Source organism: Aotus nancymaae, unplaced genomic scaffold (genome assembly GCF_030222135.1).
Source record: "Aotus nancymaae isolate 86718 unplaced genomic scaffold, 86718_ANA_hifiasm-v0.15.2.pri h1tg000040l, whole genome shotgun sequence".
In the NCBI taxonomy this organism is placed as follows: Eukaryota; Metazoa; Chordata; class Mammalia; order Primates; family Aotidae; genus Aotus; species Aotus nancymaae.
Window position 1 is genome coordinate 107,910,758 of NW_026988454.1, and position 21,224 is coordinate 107,931,981.

At 37.0% G+C, this 21,224-nt stretch overlaps 1 pseudogene; it reads right to left on the minus strand.

The window, feature by feature from the left end:
• Positions 1-17,093: 17,093 nt before the first annotated feature.
• LOC105709577 (small ribosomal subunit protein uS2-like) lies at positions 17,094-17,859 on the minus strand (annotated as a pseudogene).
• Between the last annotated feature and the right edge of the window lie 3,365 nt (positions 17,860-21,224).

Here is a 21,224-nt window from a genome sequence, read left to right on the forward strand (position 1 = left end):
CTCAATTGCCCTGGGTAAGTGTTTCTCTATGACACAACTTGAGTGGGCTGAATCTATTTCCTTCTGTACTCTGGTGGTCCATGTAAAAGACCTTACCTCCTGCTTGGATGTGTTTTATTGTGGTTATTGTTATTGTTTGTTTGTTTTTGAAAACCACCATTAAAATTTACTTTCTTTAGAAATAAGCTACAGCTCGTAGGACTTTTCCCTCTGCACACTATCATGGATTAATTGATTGAATAGCCACATATTCCCTCAGAGTTGCTGGGGGGGGCCTTAACTTCTGAGGCAACTGTTTGGGGTCATCGTATGGCTATTAGCTATCCCATATGATGACCCCAAAGGCCTTTCCTAAGGGCCGTATGAAAAGCTCAGAATGCAGAAGGCCAGAATCTCACCTTCCTTAGCATTTTGCCTAGACTTCTGCTGAAGCAAATATATTTGATTGCAAACAAGATAGGAATAGAAGGAGGGGTTCTTATCAAGAATGTTGAGTCCAAAGTCAAATTTTCACATAATCCACTGTCAACTTTAGGCAGGAAAATCAAGGATTATGGTTGCTATGTCCTATTTTTCTTGCAGACATATGATGAGACTACACTACATGCTTGCTACCTCTCTTTGAAGGGCTCACAGGTAAGTAGCATAAGACTATGGCTTGCATGGCATACATTAATGTCTTACAGTTATTAGAAAAAAGCAATCCTCTTAAAGAATCTATAAAGTATACTGACATGATTACCCAACACTACTGTTGGCTAATTCCTAACTGGGGCACACATTTAGTGCTGGTACACATCCAGTTTCTTGCTTAGCCCACAAAATGTTCTTCTTATCTTAGCTATGAAGTGTCTTATTTGTCAAACAATCATCAATGCTTTCTGAAAAATGTGTATTATATAAAAAATGAGATATATATATACACACACATACACTTACATGTTATATACCTGTATATATACTATATACATGTATATGATACAAAGGCATTTATCAAAACATTTATAATAATACAAATTTGGGAGCAAAGCTATCTATATACTGGAATATATATAGTCATTTAAGATGGTGCTGTAACTATGTTTACTGATGTTGAAAATGTTTTTGTGAAAGCATATGTGTACATATGTAGTATATACAAAATTATAAATGGCATGAAAGAGACCATAAATAGTATTATTTCTTACTGAACATTAGGTCACTGGGGTTGATTAGAAAGATCCTTTTGGGAGGTGCAGTGGCTCAGGTCTGCAATCCCAACACTTTGGGAAGCTGAGGTGAGAGAATCGCTTGAGCTCTGTAGTTTGAGATTGTCCTGAGTAACATGGTGAGACCTTGTCTCTAAAAAACTTTTAAAAAATTATCCGGGCATGGGCGGATCGCAGTGGCTCATGCCTGTAATCCCAGCACTTTGGGAGGCTGAGGTGGGCAGATCACGAGGTCTAGAGATCAGCAGCATCCTGGCCAACACAGTGAAACCCTGTCTCTACTAAAAAATACAAAAATTAGTCAGGCGTGGTGGCACATGCCTGTAGTCCCAGCTACTCAGGAGGCTGAGGCAGGACAATCGCTCGAACCCAGTAGGCAGAGGTTGCAGCGAGCTGAGATCGTGCCACTGCACTCTAGCCTGGCAAAAGCATGAGACTCTGTGTCAAAAAATAAAAATAAAATAAAAATCATTATCTGGGCATGGTAGCATGCTCTGTGGTCCCAGTCACTTGACAGGCAGAAATTATAGGATTGCTTAAGCAGGGAATTAGAGACTGCAGTGAGCCTTGTGCCACTGTACGCCAGCCTGGGTGACAGAGCAAGTCCCCGTCTCAATTAAAAAAAAAAAAAGTGAGAGAGAGAGAAAGAGAGAAATATCCTCTTTATCCTCTTGTTTAATAGTATGAAGATGCAGGACACAAAATTCACAGGTCTGAATTTGACCCCATCTCCTTACAGTTGTCTGGGCAAGTTACTAACTTCTCAGTGTTTTTCTCATCTGTGAAATGAGAATGATACATGCCTTTTGCATTGTAGGAGATTTAAATAAAGTGATTAATGTATTTATCTCATTTCCTGATAGTCAAGCCATAGTAAAATATGTAGCAATAATTTAAAAAAAATCATAAAAGCATAATACATTGAAAAGAGTAATAATGCGGATGACATTTAGCATTCTGGAGATTTGTACTGGGGTCACAATATTAAAAGAACACAGACTCAGACCAACGTGGAAGCACCAGCGGTAGCTTAGTTGCTTTATCGCCTATGACTCAGGAAGAGGGATTCTCAAAACACCAAAAGAAGCAATGCATTGCAATTTTTTAAGGTGATATTGGTGGAAATGTTAGTAAATGCATTACTTTGCTGTGAAGTAGAATCACTTGATTTCCTCAGCAGGCCAAAAGATTCTCTGGATTTCCTTTACCACTTTAGCAAAATTCTTGCCAAAGAACTTTATAATGAAGATAGTTAAATTACATAATTATTTACTTTACTATCAACATTTTCTTTTAGTTCTTAACAATGTCTCAAAAAAGTCTTTCTGATCAACTCATGTCACACAATTCAAAAAATCCAGCTTCTTTCTCATGTTATGTTCTTTTCACTTTTACAAAATCCTCTTTTTTTATTTCTTTGAGGATTTTAAACTTACTTATTAAGCTCATTTCCTAGTTTCTTGCATTTAGATTTTGTTATCATATTGGAGCTCCTCTTTATAAAGCTTTATTCCTTAAATCTTTTTTAATCCTTGTAAGTTTATCACACTTTTCATGAGAATCCCACACACTTTGTGCTAGGAAACATAGCCACAGGGCAATCTCCCTTTCAGCTCTGCATGGCAGAGTTCCTAGGGGTTCATTGATTCTACATATTCCTAAGAAGACCTTGTCTTAGGGTTCCCACAGTTCGTAAGTATTGTAAAATTGGGTCTCACATCCACATACAGTACAAACCCAAGGGTCCAACTGCTTTTGAGGTACACTTTTTCCAGCGAGAGTTCCTGGTGGTCTATAATTTCCTTGCAGCTATCTGATTTCTCATCTGGTGGCTACACAACTCTTATGCAGACTTTCAAGATTTTAAGAGTGAAGTCCTTCTTGTTTTACTGGGTCTACTGTGTAGATAGGAGCTCACTCCTACGTAGTATTTGTTTGTTTACACTTTCTCCTTCCTTTGGAATATAAGCTCTCCAAAGGCTGAGATCTTGGCAGATTTGGTCGCCTCTTTTGGCCTAGTGATGGGCCGATATTAGTTGATTATAAAGTTAATGAAGAAATAAATAAATCTTGGGCCTATGGATTTGAGTGCTCTCTGGCCCATTACTTTTATGTCTTCGGGGTGCATTTACTCCAGTGTGACAGATCCAGTCTTAATTAGCAATGTCAGTGTGGACATCCAAGCATTAGGATACAGTAATAGAGAAGATGCTTTTATACAGAACAAATACCATTTTCTTTATGAATAAGAATTAGAGATAGTACCTTCTTGAGAAGAATAAAACAACATTCTCTATAGAATGTGGTCTCTACAGAACGTGGTTTATAGGTTACCTAGTAACCTCACTAGGCCCTGAGGTTACCTAGTGAGGCCTGGATTAGCTAGAGTTCCTGGATGAGTTGCTCCAAACACTGGCTGCTTCATTACACTCTCCTCAGAGGATGACCAGATTCTCTATAGAATATTGCTTTATTCCAGTTATAATAAATAGTAGAGATTTTAATTGTAATGGCTGCATTTACTTACATAATTGCTTTTATATTAGGGACCACTTAGATTTAAAAATATCAAGGATATGTCTTATCATTATTTGTTTTTATTAGATTATGAATGAGAATAAAATACAGTAAGGCATAAAGATCAATGACACGATGATCACTTGAGCAGCCACCCTCCATTTCATGGGGACAGAAGAACATTATGGTTAATTTTAAAGTCCCTCTTTTTTTTTTTTTTTTTTTTGAGGCGGAGTTTCGCTCTTGTTACCCAGGCTGGAGTGCAATGGCGCAATCTCAGCTCACCGCAACCTCCGCCTCCTGGGTTCAGGCAATTCTCCTGCCTCAGCCTCCTGAGTAGCTGGGATTACAGGCACGCACCACCATGCCCAGCTAATTTTTTGTATCTTTAGTAGAGACGGGGTTTCACCATGTTGACCAGTATGGTCTCGATCTCTTGACCTCATGATCCACCCATGTCGGCCTCCCAACGTACTGGGATTATAGGCGTGAGCCACCGCGCCCGGCCCCTAAAGTCCCTCTTGTGTCACTTTCTGATCCTTTCCCATTCCATTCTTGAATGAATTATGATCATAAACTTTTGTGTTTATTATTTTCTTTTAAAATTGATTCTTATTTACTTATAACAGGTACTATGTATAATGTATTATAAAATCCAAGTAAATGTCTACAATATATTGCTTCTTGTGTCTATATTTTTAACTTACTTCTTTGCATTATACTCTTGGTTTATGCTACTGCATGTGGTTAGAATGTGTTTATTTACAATGGAGTAAAGTATTCCGTTGTCTCATATTTTTTACTTTGTTGGACATTTGGTTTGTTTCCTATAATTTTTGCTTTTACAAATAATACTTCAGTGAACATTTTTGATACACATGCCTGATGCACATGTGAAATAATGGTTCTATAACAGAGCTTTTCAAGCATTGAGCCATGTTAAGTTACAGATTGTGCTACAAAATAGTGGTCTCCATCCTGAGGTTACCCAGTGAGGCCTTGATTAGCTGGAACCCCTGGACCAATTGCTCCAAATACTGGGTGCTTCATTACACTCTCCTCAGAGGATGACCAGAGCAAAATGGAGTCTGATATGGTACTCCATGTTCTCCTCAGTTATAAAGACACTAAGTATCTTCAGATGCTAAAATCCTCTGTGATACAGACATCTATTTTAAAAGTTGGGCTTCAAAGTGAACCATTGCTCATGATTGATAAGGGGCCCTAGGAATTGCTTGGAGCTCGTGTTCCAGATGGCCAAAAAGCCCAGCCTAACAAGCACAGCCAAAAAGCAGAGGTGAGACTAGTCAAGACTTGGGGGTTTTGGGGCCACCAGATCTCACCCCTGCCTTCAAATATATCAGACAGTTCTGTTTAATTATGGCAAATGTGCACTTATTAAGAAAAAGGCTTACTACAGTTGGCTTTATAAATAGTAATGCTTCTGCATTATTTTGAAATTGTGGACATGAAAAAGACCAACTGAATTCAAAATATGTTCACATTTTTGCAAGAATTTGCAAAAAAAAAAAAAAAAAAAAGGGTAGATCTGTTTTATCCTCTAAATATAGTCTCAACAGTTGTGCATGTTTATTGGTTTTGAGAAATTAATTTTAAACTTTTACTACCTATTTGAGTGAACAAAATTTATTGCTGATGCTGGTTTTTGAGTATGTGTAGTGTTCATCTGCAGGAGTCATAAAGGATTGCACATGGCAATTTCAAGTATAAGTCTGATAAAGTTATATTCATAAAAAATTGAACATTCTCAAATATTTTAAGTCATATGATTTAGAACTTTCAGATAAATTTAATATTAAATGTATTCCATATATCTAAAAATTTGCTTTAAAAATATTAATTATATAACCCAAAGAGAACATAATAAACCTTGTAAAATCTGTGCCTCATTATGAATGTTCTCATAATCTCCAAAGTTTACACCAGTATACATTATTTGCATACTCTCATTGTTTACGTGTGTCATCATTTGAAAACCTGGGAAGCACTGTGCTATAGGACATATATAGAAATAGAAATTCTGAGTTAAATAACATGAACGTAATCTTTAATTGACATTTAATTGTTTTCTAATTTACACTCCACTCCAAGCAGCAAAGTACAAATGTACTTGTTCCAAATCCTTGCCAGCACTTGTGTGGTTTTAAATTTTATCAGTCTTGGAGGTATGCTTTTTAAATTTGTAGGTCCCTGGTTACCAATGAGTTTAAACATCATCTTATATGCTTATTAATCACTCAAGTGCTTCTTCTGTTAAATGTCAATCCAAATATTCTGCCCACCTTTGTTGCTTATCTTTTTCTTATAGGTTTCTTACATGGCAAGATTCTAGCCTTATATGAAGGGTTTTCTATGTGACTTCCCATTTTGAATCGACTGGGCATTCATTGTCTCCTTGCTCTCCAGTACATTCAGTCTCTGGGTTCAACAATTTGTGAGTCAACACCAATGTCAGTGCCTAGCTTACCATCATGGGTGTGTGTTTTCATTTAGTTTTAGGCCTTTGAGTTTTTCTTAGTAAATTTTCAGCACATTGATGCATTAGAGATATTTTTTAATGTTCCTCATTTTTAGGTATTATTTTTTGGAGGAGTTAAAGGGTTAGCCAGGGTCACCATACAACTGGAAGTAAAATTATCATTGGTTTTCTCAGTGCTATTTCTCATTTGTCCTTTTTCTCACACATTTACTTCACCTTTGAAGTAGCAGCCCTGATTTCTAGAAAAAAAAAATATTACGTGCTTCAAGGATAGCAATCAGCAGAATGCATACTGCTCTTTTTAGAATAAACATTAAATGAAAGAAGCTGTGGTGGGCTGAATCTGAGATGGCACCTATGATGCCTGGCCCCTGGCGTCCATTCTCTATATCATGATGATAAGATCACATTTTATGACAAAGGCTAAGAGACATTTTCAGATGTAATTAAGGTCCCATGAGTTAACTTTGGTTTATTAAAAGGGAGATTATCCTGGGTGGGCCTAATCTAATCAAGTGATCCTTTAAAAGAGAGCTGGGGCATTGCTGAAAGAAGTGATTCAAAGCATGAGACACACTCTCCTGCTTTCCTCAAAGGAGCCAATCTACCATGTTAGAGAGCCCCATGGCAAGAACCTGATAGAGGCCTATGGGTGCTAAGAGTAATCCTAAACTCCTGCAGCCAGCCTGCAAGATAACAAGACCTCAGTTATATATCCACAAGGAAACAAATTCTGCCAACAACTCGAGAAATCTTTGAAGTGGATCTTTCCTTAGTCAAGTCTCCTAATGTGGATGAAGCCAGCCATCATCTTCACTTTGTCTGGGGAGACACTGAACAGAGAACCTAGCTAAAATGCCACACTCTTGACTCAGAGAAACAGTGAGATAATATATTAGTATTTTTATAAGCCACGGAGTGTGCAGTAATTTGTTATGAAGCATTAGAGAGCTAATACAGAAGCAATCACACCTAATGCACACAGCACCTACCTCTTTTTCCTTTGTCCTCTTAAATTTCACATCCATCTCCTCCTCTAGTAGAGAGAAGAGGCTCTCTCAACGCTATTTTAGTACCACATGGTACTAATGATACAGTTGTAGAAAATACCCTTTCAGGTTTTCTTCACCCTAATGATGGGATTGATTTTAGAGGGAAATAGCATTCTTCTTTGTAAATTTAGATAAAGTCTTCTAGTTAGTACGACAGACTAGAGAAAGTTTACTTTGCTCTATTTGTACGAATTCTTAGCATTTTAAGGTATGAACAAATTCATGCAGAAAACTAATTATATTTTTAGAAGAAAAAGATAAAATTTAAAAGAAATTTTAAACCTATTAAAACTAATTAAAATAAAATTATTATACTGATTTATATCATCACTGTGTCTTAGGGGATATAATAAATGACAAGGGAACACCCTGGTAACTTATTCAGTACAATAAGAAAACACCTAGTTCCTCCTCATAAAATATCATTTATTTAAAGTTCAGTGTAAAGAGCTTCAAAACTTGCAAAGCGGTGTAATTTTGTTTTCAAATTCACAGTTGACGGAAAAAGGTGATGTACATTACAATAGTTGTACTTTGAGGGAGACAATTATTTTTGACCATTGTGAACTGTCAACATGTCCCATCAAAAATGACATCTTATACCTTGAACATCTTGCAAAAGTACGCTGATCCAGGACCTATGTCAAGAATTGGTTTATGGTGAAGAAGTGTTTTACTCTGAATCTGTGAAATCATACTTGTTAGCTCTCAAAAATTTGTTAATAATTCTACACTTTAGTAAATTACTCCAGGTTAAATAGAATACTAGAACCAAAGCTGAGTGACTTCTCCATGCAGAAGCATTTGTTTTCTACTATCCCATTGAGTTATAGATATTATAAAAGGCATGAGAGTCCAGGGCTAAACTGAAAATATAAAAAAGAATTGTGATAGTCTTAGCAAAAATAAAAATGATAGCCAAGGCACCAGCACTGCAGTGAGAAAAAAGCTGACTGCTTGTTCTTTCTATTGCATACACAGGCAAATCTTTGCGGAGCCTCTAGACATCTAATTGCTGTAGTAGTCCATCAAGAACAAGCAAAACAAAATAAAAGCAAACAAAAAAAAATCAATATTCACTGAGAAACCAGTTACAATGAAATGGGGAGGATTTAAAATGTCTGATCAATGCTACTAGGAGTTGATATGTAAGCTACTGCGTCACTGTGACAGAATCCTTTTCTGGCAGCATAAAAATAGAAGGAAATGTCTTAGCTGTGTGCTCTGATCCCACTCCACCCCTGCAAAGGAATTCCAGTTCTTTTTCAGGCACTCTCTTCATCTCCTCTATTTGCCACTAGTATTTTAAGCCAAGTAGACTTTTGCTGTGTTTGCAGTCTAGCCCAATTCCACGATTACCCTTAAATACAGCAATTAACATATAAGACACTGTCTTGGGTGCTGAGGAGTCAATGAAAAAATGAGACATAATCTCTTCCCTCTAGGATCTTACTGCCAGTTGCAGATGCCCGTGACTGCGCTAATAATACCCTGAATCCCACTCCTACTCAGTGTTGACCCTATCTACCCTCATCTAACCTCTTTACTGGTTTCATTTTCTTGATCCTGAGCCACCCACTAGAATCATGCTTTACGTTGCCTAATCTAGTATTAGTACTTTGCACTTGTGGTATTTGAACCTTCTGATTCAACCAACTTTTCTGTCACTTTTATTCTGAGCTTCCTAGGCTGTCTCAGCAAGAATGTACAACTCCAAGTCTGACAGCACAGAATGCAGACTGCAACCTAGGCCAGGGCTGGGGACGTTCTTCCTCCCTTCTTTCTTCTTTGAAGGGAAAATGAAAAAAAGGCTCTTTAAAGATTTCCCTAGAGAGGTTGCTCTGTTAGTAGATACTGACAAAAAGGAGACTGATTAAAGACTACAGCATTCTCTCCAAATCCAGAAGAAACAGTCAGAAAGCATGGGGCTAAATGCTAAGAAAGCTGTGAATTTTGGGTTGGACAAAGAGGTCATGAATCTCAACAATGCCACTTCCTAGTTGTATCGTGTTTGAAAATTACTCAATCATTTTAACCTCAGTTTTCTTATGTATTAAGAGAGAAAAATATTTTCATTTTGCATAATTATCGTGTTAGAATGGCATCATGTATAGTAGTCACCCCTTAAATTTTAGCTGAACAGTATAGAATCAGATACAAAATGAAGTACAGCTATTACCACAAAGTTAATTTTTTTTTATGTGCTGGAAAAAATTACTTTAAGGGCAAAAAAATGCTAAACAATAGTTACAATCAAATATACAAGTACAAATTATGTTTGTCCTCTAGCAGGGTAAAACAACACAGAATCTATCCGGGGAATCTGAAAATCGTGCTGAAGTTCCTCTGTGCAGATAATAGATATCTTAAATACATGTGTGTTTCACTTACAAAATAGTTCCTTTAGATCAGTATTCACAGACTATTCTTACTTTATAAAAAAATTTATTAAGCTTTGCTTCCTAATTTCCTAGTTCATCATATATTAGAAAAAGCAAACTACATGGGGAGAAAGAGACCTGGATGAAATAAAGGAACTGAGAATTTAATTACCCAACAGTTAATTCCTTGAGTGTTCAGTGCAGTAGATATTTTGCACGAGATTTAGATGTTGATCTTTACACTTATATTTTTAAAGTGTATGATGCTACATATATGTGTATGTGTGTGCATATATACACATATATATTTTATATATAATATGACGTAGTTATCATTATATATTGAAATTCTAAATATTAAACCACACCCACAGCAAAGAATAAGAAGACATACCTGCAAGTTCTTCCAAAAAGAAGAGTACTAATATAAATGATGTTGCATTTTTTAAAATTCCTGACCGAAAGTTACCTTTCTGTGAGCCTGTTTGAGCTGAATGGAACATTATGTATTATGTAGGATCACCTTTGAAATGACAATCAGGAGTCTTCTCCAACACAAGAGAAGATCTGGCTTTATTTTTCTACAAATGTTTGCAAATTAAGTTAGTTTTAAGATCCTTTTATAAACAGATAAATTTAAAATAATCCACTTGTGATGGATAGACTAGATTAGTACAAAACATTTTCATATTTTTACAATGTAGTAATATGCCAGGAACTACAGAAAGCATAATTAGCCTACTATTTTGCTTTGAATAGCCCCGACTAACTAAGAAATGGTAATGCCCTGTTCTCAGGGTTGACTCTATAATCCATCTTCCTCATGTCATATCAGGCCCTTCTGATTCATAACCAAGGTACTTTCTTAATGTCAAGAAATATTGCCCAAGAAGTCTTAACATTTTGTCTTGGGACTTGACTTGGTCTCACTCCACACTATTTAAACTAATTTTATTAAACTTAAGCATGTGTCTTCCCCTACACCTGATAGGCATTCCCAGCTGGCTGTGCAGCCAGACTCATACCATTTATAATAACATAATCATGCAAATGTATACAGATTAGCAACATTGTTGGAATCACTGATAATCTTTGGGGAATGACAACTGAATAGTAAGTATTGGAGTACCTATGAGTCGCAAAGCTAATTTAGAAATGATCAATGATTATAAACCCGACATACAGAATCAGATGAGTTTTAATCAAAACAGAATTTAGAAATTATGTGATTTAAAGATATTTGAATGTGTGAGTTTGTTCACAAAAAAATTAAAACTAGCTTTTATGACATAATCACGCATTACATGACAAAACCCAAAACATCCATCAGAAAAAAATCATAGTCAATGTGTGACAAATATTTCATGATCATCAGTTAAAATGAAACCCAATATTTCTGGATAAAAAAAATGTCATGAATGTGTCAATGGGAAACACTTCAAACAGGGCAGAGTGACCAAAAGAAAAGCAAAATACAACATATATGTAGACACAGTGTCTATATAATGTTCAAGCATAATGTCATGAAAGATATTAAACATTTTACTATACATTTATCTATAAATATATGGAATTATGAGATAATTTGACTACATATTAGAAAATAGAAAATAGATTTATGTATATTAAATGGTACATATTTGTATACACAACACATAATATATATTCTAAAACTCAGTATATGTATGTATTAGGCTGTTCTTGTATTGCTGTAAATAAATACCTGAGACTAAGTAATTTATAAAAAAAAAAAAAAAAACAGGTTGAATTGGCTCATGGTTCTGCAGGCTGTACAGGAAGCATAATGGCTTCTGCTTCTGGGGAGGCCTGAAGAAGCTTCCAATCACGGTGGAAAGTGAAAGGAGCATAGATGTCTCACAAGGCAGAGTGGGAGCAAAGGGGGCACATTGCACACTTTTAAATTACCAGATTTCACAAGAATTTACTCAATAGCATGAGAAGAGCACAGAGGGGATGATGCTAAACCACTCATGAGCAGTCCACCTCCATAATTCAATCATTTACCACCAGGCCCCACCTTCAACAGTGGAATTAGAATTTTATTGCAAAATCAAAAACATAAAAAGACATATATAGATAAAAAATGCATTCCATAGATGGACACAACTATAATCCCAGCACTTTGGGAGGCTGAGGTGGGAGGATAGCTTGAGCCCCGGAGTTCGAGGTTAAAGTGAACTGTGATCAAGCCTAGGTGACAGAGTGAGACCTCATCTCATTTTTTAATGAAAAAAAAAAAAAAAAAAAAGGCCGGGCGCGGTGGCTCACGCCTGTAATCTCAGCACTTTGGGAGACCGAGGCGTGTGGATCACGAGGTCAAGAGATCGAGACCATCCTGGTCAACATGGTGAAACCCCATCTCTACTAAAAATACAAAAAATTAGCTGGGCATGGTGGTGCGTGCCTGTAATCCCAGCTACTCAGGAGGCTGAGGCAGGAGAATTGCCCGAACCCAGGAGGCGGAGGTTGCAGTGAGCTGAGATCGCGCCATTGCACTCCAGCTTGGGTAACAGGAACGAAACGCCTTCTCAAAAAAAAAAGAAAAAAAAAAGCATTGCTTAAAGCTGTAGTACATGTCATGTAGAATAATTAACTTTTTAATAAATATTTGAAGAGTTTACACACAATTATTTCATTTATGATTTTTCTTTTTTTTTTTTGAGACAGGCTCTCACTCTGTTGCCCAGACTGGAGTGCAGTGGCACAATATCAGCTCACTGCAACCTCTGTCTCCTGGGCTCAATTGATTCTCCTGCCTCAGTCTCCCAAGTAGCTGGGATTACAGGAGTGTATCACCACGCCCAGGTAATTTTTTTGTATTTTTAGTAGAAACAGACTTTTGCCATGTTGGCCAGGCTGGTCTCGAACTCCTGACCTCAAGTGTTCCACCTGCCTCGGCCTTTCAAAGTCTTGGCATTACAGGCATGAGCACCATGCCTGGACCATTTGTTTTTTTTGAGAAGATTTGATAGTCAAAGGGGAAGAAATTAACTTGGAGAACTAGCATATTAATCTATACTAAAATAATTACTTTGTGGTGTATTGTTCAATTAGCTTTGATAAATGCAAAGTCATGTAAACCCATATTCACCCACTTTCACAATCAACAGGTTTTATTATCCTCCAAATTCCTTCAAGTTGCCCTTTGTAGTCACTTTCCCATTGCTAACTCCTGATAACCAGTGATCTCTTCTTTATTGCTAGTTTTGCCTGTTGCAGAATGTGATGTAGATAGAATCACACAGTATGTAACCTTGTGAGGCTGGGACTCTTTGATTGAATGTAATGTATTTGAGATTCATCCATGTTGTGAGTTATAAATAATGTATTCTTTTATGTGGCTGAGTAGTATTCTATTGTATGAATGTATCATCATCTGTTTATCAATCTGGCAGCTAAAGACCTTTGGACTGTTTGAAGATTGTGATGATTATGCTATAAAGCTACTATAAACATTTATGTATAGTTTTCCTGGTGTGGATTTTTTTTTTCTGTTGGACCAATATCTGGGAGCAGAATTGCTGAGTCATATAGTAAGGATGTATTTAATTTGTAAGACTTTAAAACTATTTTCAAAATGACTGTAGTATTTTGCATTCCCGCTAGCAATGCATGAGCGCACCAGTTGCTATGCATCATCATTAGAATTTGGTACTGTTTGTTTTTATTTCCATTGTAAGAGGTATGTAGTGATATCTGATTGTGTTTTTGAGCTGCATTTCCTTAATGACAAATGATGTTAAGCCCTTTTTCATGTATTTATTAGTCATTTGTGTATTTTCTTTGTTTAAATGTCTGCTCACATTGTTCCCAGTTTTTAATTGGGTTTTAAGTTTTCTTATTCTTAATTTTGGGAGTTACTTACACATTCTAGATGCACGTCCTTTACTAGCTACATAATTCAGAAGTATTTTCTTCCAATCTGGCTTAAAAATTAATGTCTTTTAAAAGTTTTTAAAACTCTTCAAAGAGCAGAAGGTTTTAATTGTGAGGAAGTCCAATTTGTTCATTTTTTCTTTATGAATCACTCCATTGATTTTGAATCAGTTTGCTCATTAGATCTCAAACTTTTTGTCTTGCTCAAGGTCATAAAGATTTTATCTTGAGATGTATTTTAAAATTTATATAGTTGAACAATGTGGAGTTTATGGGCACCAATCCCCATACACCAAAAATCTGTTTATAACATTTGATTCCCCAAAACTTAACTGTCAATAGCCTTCAGCTGACCAGAAGCCTTGGTGATAGCAAATACAGCTGGTTAGCACATATTTTGTATGCTATATATATTATATACTGTATTCTTACAATAAAGTAAGCTAAAGAAAAGACAATGCCGTTAAGAAAATCACAAGGAAGAAAAGATATACTATTCACTAAGTGGAAGTGGATCATCATAAAGATATTTGTCCATATCATCTTCATGTTGAGTAGGCTGAGGAGGAGGAGGAGGAAGAGAAGGGGTTGGTCTTGCTGTACCAGGGGTGGCAGAGGCCAAAGAACTGGGGGAGGCAAGAGAGGCAGGCACACTCAGTGTAACTTTATGGACCACACTATAATTTCCGATGGACTTTTTTGCTTTTTCAAAATCTCTCTAAAAGTATTTCCATATAATACCAATTCTTCTTCCACCATTTGCTTTATTTTCAGCATCTATGTCATAGAAGGGCCCATATCATAAAAGAAATCAAAAGCAGTGCTGAGTAATTCAAATCCATCTTCCAGATTATCTGATATCAGTTTATTTTCTGGCACTGCTTTTTCTATGTCTTCTTCCTCATCCTCTGACACTGGTTCTGAAGTACTCATCTTCACCAAATTATCTCTGTTAATTCCTCTGGTATGGTATCTATTATCTCCAAGATTCATATATGACAACCCTTTGTCACCTCTCTGCCCACCATCAGTTTCCCCACATCCACAATCTATTACATGATTTCTCTGACTGGCTCTGTTTTACATCCTGTGAAGTAATGGACAACATCTGGAAACAGTTTTCTCCAGGAAGAATTTATTGTTTTGGGCTTAATTGGCTTTTACAGCTTTTTCCATAACAATGATGGCATTTGACTGGCATAATTCCTCACATTTATTATGATATTCTATTAGGATTCTGTTCCATAGCAATGGCAATCATTTTCATAGAATACTGTGTGTAATGAGCCTTAAAGATCCTTATGACCTCCTGATTTAGAGGTTAAATTAGATATGTTGTGTTTGGGAGCAAGTAGAATAGTTTGATGTCTTTGATGTTAAACTCATGACACTCTGCATGTCCAGGGGCATTGTTTATTATCAATTTATTGGTATTTTTGGCAAGTAAGAACTTAAAAAGGCAGTACCCTACTGGCAAAGCACTTTCTGGCTTCAAGGACAAAGCAGTGATGGAACCCCTCTAAAAGAAGTGTTCTTGTTGCCCAGGCCTTCTTCTGGCACAGGCAAAAGGCTGAGAGCTGGTGTTTACTTCCTCCCTTCAAGGCTTGGGTGTTAGTGGCTTTATAGGTAAGGACAATCCTGAACGTGAACCTGACTGCATTTGCACAAAACAGTAGGGTTAACCTATCCTTTCCTTCCTGAAGTCTTGGTGCTCACTTCTGTTTCTTACTATAAATGCCCTTTGTGGCATTCTGCCCCCAACCCCAGCCAGAGTAAAGCATTATTTTTCATCTGCATTGAAAACCTGCTCAGGCAAATATCCTTTCTCCTCAATGATTTTCTTAATGGCGTCTGGAAACTCCCTGCTGCCTCTTGGTCGTTAGAAGCTTCTTCTCCTTTTATTTTGATATTTTAAAAGCCAAACCACTTTCTGAAATCATCAAACCACCCTTCACTGGCATTAAATTCTACAGCTTTAGATCCTTCACCTTCCTTTTGCTTTAAGTTGCCATATAATGCCTTTTATTGCCTAAATCATATTAGAGTTTATAGGTTTGCCTTATAGCAATCCTGTACCCACACAAAAGCTATAGTTAGAATATGAGATAACATGTATTTCACAGAAAGTGCTAGGTTTTTATGCCTGCTGATGTAGTTGCAGTGATGGTTTCACAAATTTCTTTTAATTTTTTTTTAACAATGGTTTTTACACGGTTTCATTTACCTCGAAATGGTGGACAACTGCAACTGTAGGCCTCAATTTATGGTACATGTCAAGCAATTCAGCTTTTTCTTGTAATATCACAACTTTCCTCTGATTCTTGGGAGCACTTTTAGCATCACTAGTGACACTTTACGTGGGTCCCATGGTGTTATTCAGGGTTTACAGTATTGTACCAAACATGATGAAAAATACACAAGAATCACAAAAGATCATTTTGTAGTGCAATACACAATTCCTTGTAGAGACAAACTGCTCATATGGAGATGATCGGCATCACATAGCATTTTAAGTGGATACTTGCAACATTTGAGCTCACTGTGATAGCAACAGGAAGTGGCCATAAAATCATTACAGTATTACAGTATGTGCTATAGTTAATTTCACCCAGTTATAATCGAATACTGCATTTTTATGTTTGTTTACATTGCTCTCAACTGCAAATAGCACCATACTGTCTTTGTGTAAATTTTGATACATTTTAACTTTTTATAATGGGTTTGTGTATATTTTATAGTAAATAAAATAGACTGGTATCTACATATATCTTATGCATTGATAACATACCTAACTTTTACATCAACTTTTCTATATTTCTGGGCTACATGGTTTGTATGTGAGTTTTCTCAAATTATTGCAAATCTCAAAAGCAAATTTCAATATATTTATTGAAAAATATCCACATATTAGTGGATCAGCACAGTTCAAAGCAGTATTATTCAAGGGCTAAGTATACCTCATATTTAAATGTCTGCCGTGCTGTTTATCTTTGCCTCATGCAAGATATTTCTTCCCATTTTTATTCTGTATGCTGACTGCACAGTTCTAGGACTCCACCTGCCCTCATATCATAGCCAGAAGATAAAAGAGGAAACAAGAATTCAGGAAATTCCCAATGATACCAGTTATTTTTCAAGATTTTACTCCCTTCCCACTGGGCTTACTTCAGCCTTTCAGTAGCTGTTGTCTGTAATCTCTCTTGGGTTTTTGGTGACCACTGGTAAGAGAGAAAGGCTGTAGAGAGCTTACTTTATCTTGGCTGTCAACAGAAGTCAGACTTTTACAAATGTGTATTAGCTTTTACCCATCCCAGAACCTCACAGAAATGGGACTATACAGGAGGTACTCCTTTGTGTCTTTCTTTCATGTTGTTGAGATTCACCCCTGTTCTTGCATGTAACAGTGGTTTGTTCCTTTATACTGCTGAATAGCTCCACTGTGTAAATATATCACAGTTTTCATATCCATTCTCTTTATTTCTTTTTTTAAAAATTAATGTTTATTTCCATGTTGCTTAAGGGTCCACACAAGAACAGCTTAAGACCATTCAGTGGGTGCTCCTACCTATTCAGTGGCCTGAGTGGTGGAAGCTGCACATCAGTCTTCCATGGCAGGTTGAGCACTCCAGTCTTCAGAAGGAAATGGCTGAGTAGGCACAGAGGGCAACTGCATGCCGTCATACCAGTCTCCAACTTCAGGCTGAGTAGTGGTGAACTCAGGAGATGAAGAAGTCCATTCACCCTGAAATTCCTCCTTGGTCACAGCCTTTTCAGCAGCAGCCTGCTCTTCTTTTTCAGTCTTTTTAGGATCTCTATAGAGGAAGAGATCAGGCATGCCTCTCACAGGTATTCACAGGAAATGGTGCCATGCATATGCAGAAGTTCCCGGGCCAGCATCCACCACGTCAAACCCACTGAGTGAGTGCCCTTGTTGCATGGGATGGCAATGTCCACATAGCGCAGCAGAGAATCTGTGTTACACAGAGCAATGGTAGGTAAGTTAACACAAGACGCCTCTGTGAGAGGTAGTAGTCAGCCCTGGGATCAGGAACCAAAGGAAGCCGTGGCTCCTGGAAGGCTGCCTGGATCTGGTTAGTGAAGGTTCCAGGAGTGAGGCGGCCAGCAATTGGAGTGGCACCAGTAGCAACAGCAGACCTCAGCACGGCCCTCTGGCCAGTATTCCTAGAGAATATGCCACGGACATCCGCAGGGTTTTCAAATGGCAACAATGGCACGAGCTGCCAACAGAAGCTTCTTCCAGGTCCCCTTTGATTTATGATGTCGACACCATTACTTTTCTTTTTATAGATTTACTGTTTCATTTAGAAATCAAGGTTGATGCCACCTAAGTGGGCTCCTGCTGCAAGGAACTGAAGGACATCTTCCTCCTTCATTTGCAGGACATCAAGGGCTCTGAATGTGGTGAAAGTTTCTCTTTAATTTACAGCAGGAATCTAGAACAACACCGTATGGACCCCTCTCATTCTCTAGTTGATAGATATTTAGGTTGTTTCCAGGATTTGGCTATTATGAATAAAGCTGTTATGAACATCCATACATAAGTCTTTTTGTGACTATAGGCTTCCATTTCTCTTGGGCGAATGACCAGGAGTGGAATTTTAGGTAACTTAGAAAGTATTTGTTTTATTTTATAAGGCACTGTCAAACTGTGTTGCTAAGTTGATATGTCATTTTATAAATCTATGAGCAATACATGAGCAGAGCAGTTCCTTCAAATCTTTGCCAATCCTTGATACTGTCAATGATATAAGTTTAAAAGGGGAACAATAAAACTACTAGATAAAAATGTAGGAAAATGTATTTTGTAATGACAGAATAAGAGAAATTGTTTCTAAGTGATAGTGAAAGCTTGATATCATAAAGCTTGACTCTATAAAACATAAAATAACTGCATGACAAAAATAATGTCAAATGAGAAGAGAAAATATAGCTAAAATATTTGTTAAACATATTAAATATATTAATGTCCTCAATTTTTAAATAGCTTTTATAATGTGTAAAAGACATTGATCCAGCAAAGTTGAACAGCAGGCAGTTCATACAGAAAGACATTTTAAAGGTGTATAAAGTTTCCTAATTTCACTCAAAATCATTTAAACATAAATTAAAATAAAATATGTCATACTTCTTCTATCAAATAGAAAAGGAGACGATTTTTGGCTATGTACTGTGTTGGCAAGAGTTTTGGGAAAAAGAGCTTCTCATACACCGATATTGGCTATATTAATTTGTATTTTCCCATTGGACCACAGTTTACTGTATATCACAGTGCTTTGGGAAGAACTCTCTTAAACTGGGTTTTTATTCTGCTCTCACACCACCACAACAATAATCAACACAGAAGAAGACTTCTCCGACCCAAAATGAGGGGTTTTTAACCATACACCAAGCAGTGGATACCAGCAGGGTGTCCTCCTATTCAGTACGAACACTATCTACCTAGGGATAGTGTCAGATCCTATAGGTTGAGAGCTCAGTCCCATAAGATCATCCTCTCCTTCCCTGAAGTCACAATTCCAGGCCTCTGGAACGTCTGACCAATTGGCTTCAAGTTAGCGCTCCCAAGACCCCGTCTTTGAGTTTATTTGCTACAGCAGCTCGCAGAACTCAGGGAAACATATTTACTGGCTTACTAGGAAGCATATTTTAAAGGATACAGATGAACAACCAGATGAAGAGATACGTGGGGTAAGGTATAGGAGGACTTCTAAGTGTAGGAGCTTCAGTCCCTGTAGAGTTGAGGTGCACCAACCTTCTGGCATGTGAAAGGCTTTTTCACCTCCTGTCATTCTCAATGTGTTCAGCTCTCCAGAAGCTCCTGGTACTCCATCTGTTGGGTCTTTTATGGGACTTCATTGATTGCCCATGATTAAAGCATCAACAACTATGTCAAAAGTGACTGGACAAAAGGATGTGGTCTAAACTCAGCAAAACTTGTCCATACAGATTCTTCTTGATCCCTCTGTATGGCATTCCTTCCTCCAGAGTAGGGGGGCAGGACCCTCTCTAGAATGAGGGTTTTATGACCTATAATCAGATTACAGTCCTATCTTAGGCAGGTGAGAGGAGGACAGAAGTTAGAGAGAAAGCTTTCATTTCCTGAGGCTTGTTTCTGAGGCCTGAAGTTCCCCAACACCATAACCAAGACTGTGATGATGATTGTGGAAGTTATGAACTATGAACCATGGATGGAAACGATTCACAGTATCAAATGCAGGCATTAGAATTTAATATTTAATGTTTATAAAGTATATTTTACATATATTGCCTAAATTTATCCTACCAACACCATGAGGATTAGTTATTTTATATTCTCATTTAAAAAATAAAAAACCTGGAATTTAGAGAGATATCTTATCCAGTCAGGTCATATAACTATTAAGTGGAATAGCTTGGTGTAAAGCCCTTATCTTTGAATTCAGCCACATTTTCATTAATGAAAGTTGCCTTACCTTGAAAAACATGTGTTTTGTGCATCAATGCATGTCAGTATTTCATGCAATGAATGTAAAGATGCTACATTTTATTACCTAGATAATGTGCTGATTTTGTTCTATTTCTGTTTTTAGAATTGCTGTAGCAATATCGAGGACATTCTTTTTTTTCCTTATTAAAATATTGAAGAGGTGCTTTTATTTTTATTTATTTTTGTTTTAAGGACAAGTTTTAAAATCTATCATTTGGACGATTTGGGTTAATCATCTTTGTTTTAGTTTTAAAAAACAGACTCAATGAATATACTTTATTAATATGATAAATGAGTTTTAGGCCAGGCACGGTGGCTCATTCCTGTGATCCCAGCACTTTGGGAGACTGAGGCGGGTGGATCGCCTGAGGTCGGGAGTGCGAGACCAACCTGACTAATATGGTGAAATCCTTTCTCTATTAAAAATACAAAAATTAACCAGGCACAGTGGCAGGCACCTGTAATCCCAGCTACTCGGGAGGCTGAGGCAAGAGAATCACCTGAACCCGGAAAGTGGAGGCTGCTGTGAAAAAAAAAAAAAATTAACTGGGCATGGTGGCAGGCGCCTGTAATCCCAGCTACTCGGGAGGCTGAGGCAGGAGAATCACTTGAACCTGGGAGGCGGAGGTTGCTGTGAGCCGAGATCGCTCCACTGCACTCCAGCCTGGGCAACGAGAAAATCTCCATCTCAAAAATAAATAAATAAATAAAAGTTTAAATACAATACATGAAAAAAGACAGTGTGGTTTCGAAATAATTTATCTGGCATTGTACCAGCTTTTGAGAGAGTTAATTATTATGAGTTGCTGAACATTACTGCAATTTTCACATGGAAATATTTGCCTCTCCTATTTCCTCGTGTTATTGAAGACATATTATGAAAGCTATAATATCAGCAGCTTGCAATTTGGAACTCATTTGATTTAACAGATAAGAATCTTTTTCATTTCACAAAACATAACTTCACTCAGAAATATAAAACAGTTCTGCTGTATTTACCAGCGAATAATAACAGGATAAGAATGTTAATTGGCTTTTGGATTTTAAGAACTTGATTCAACTCTCTTCTCCATCACTTTTCCATTAGATTTTGCTTGAATTACTCAAAAAACCAAGGTATTTATCCTGATTTGTAACACAATATAACACTTTTCTGTTCAGTGTTTTAACATTTTTAGAAGT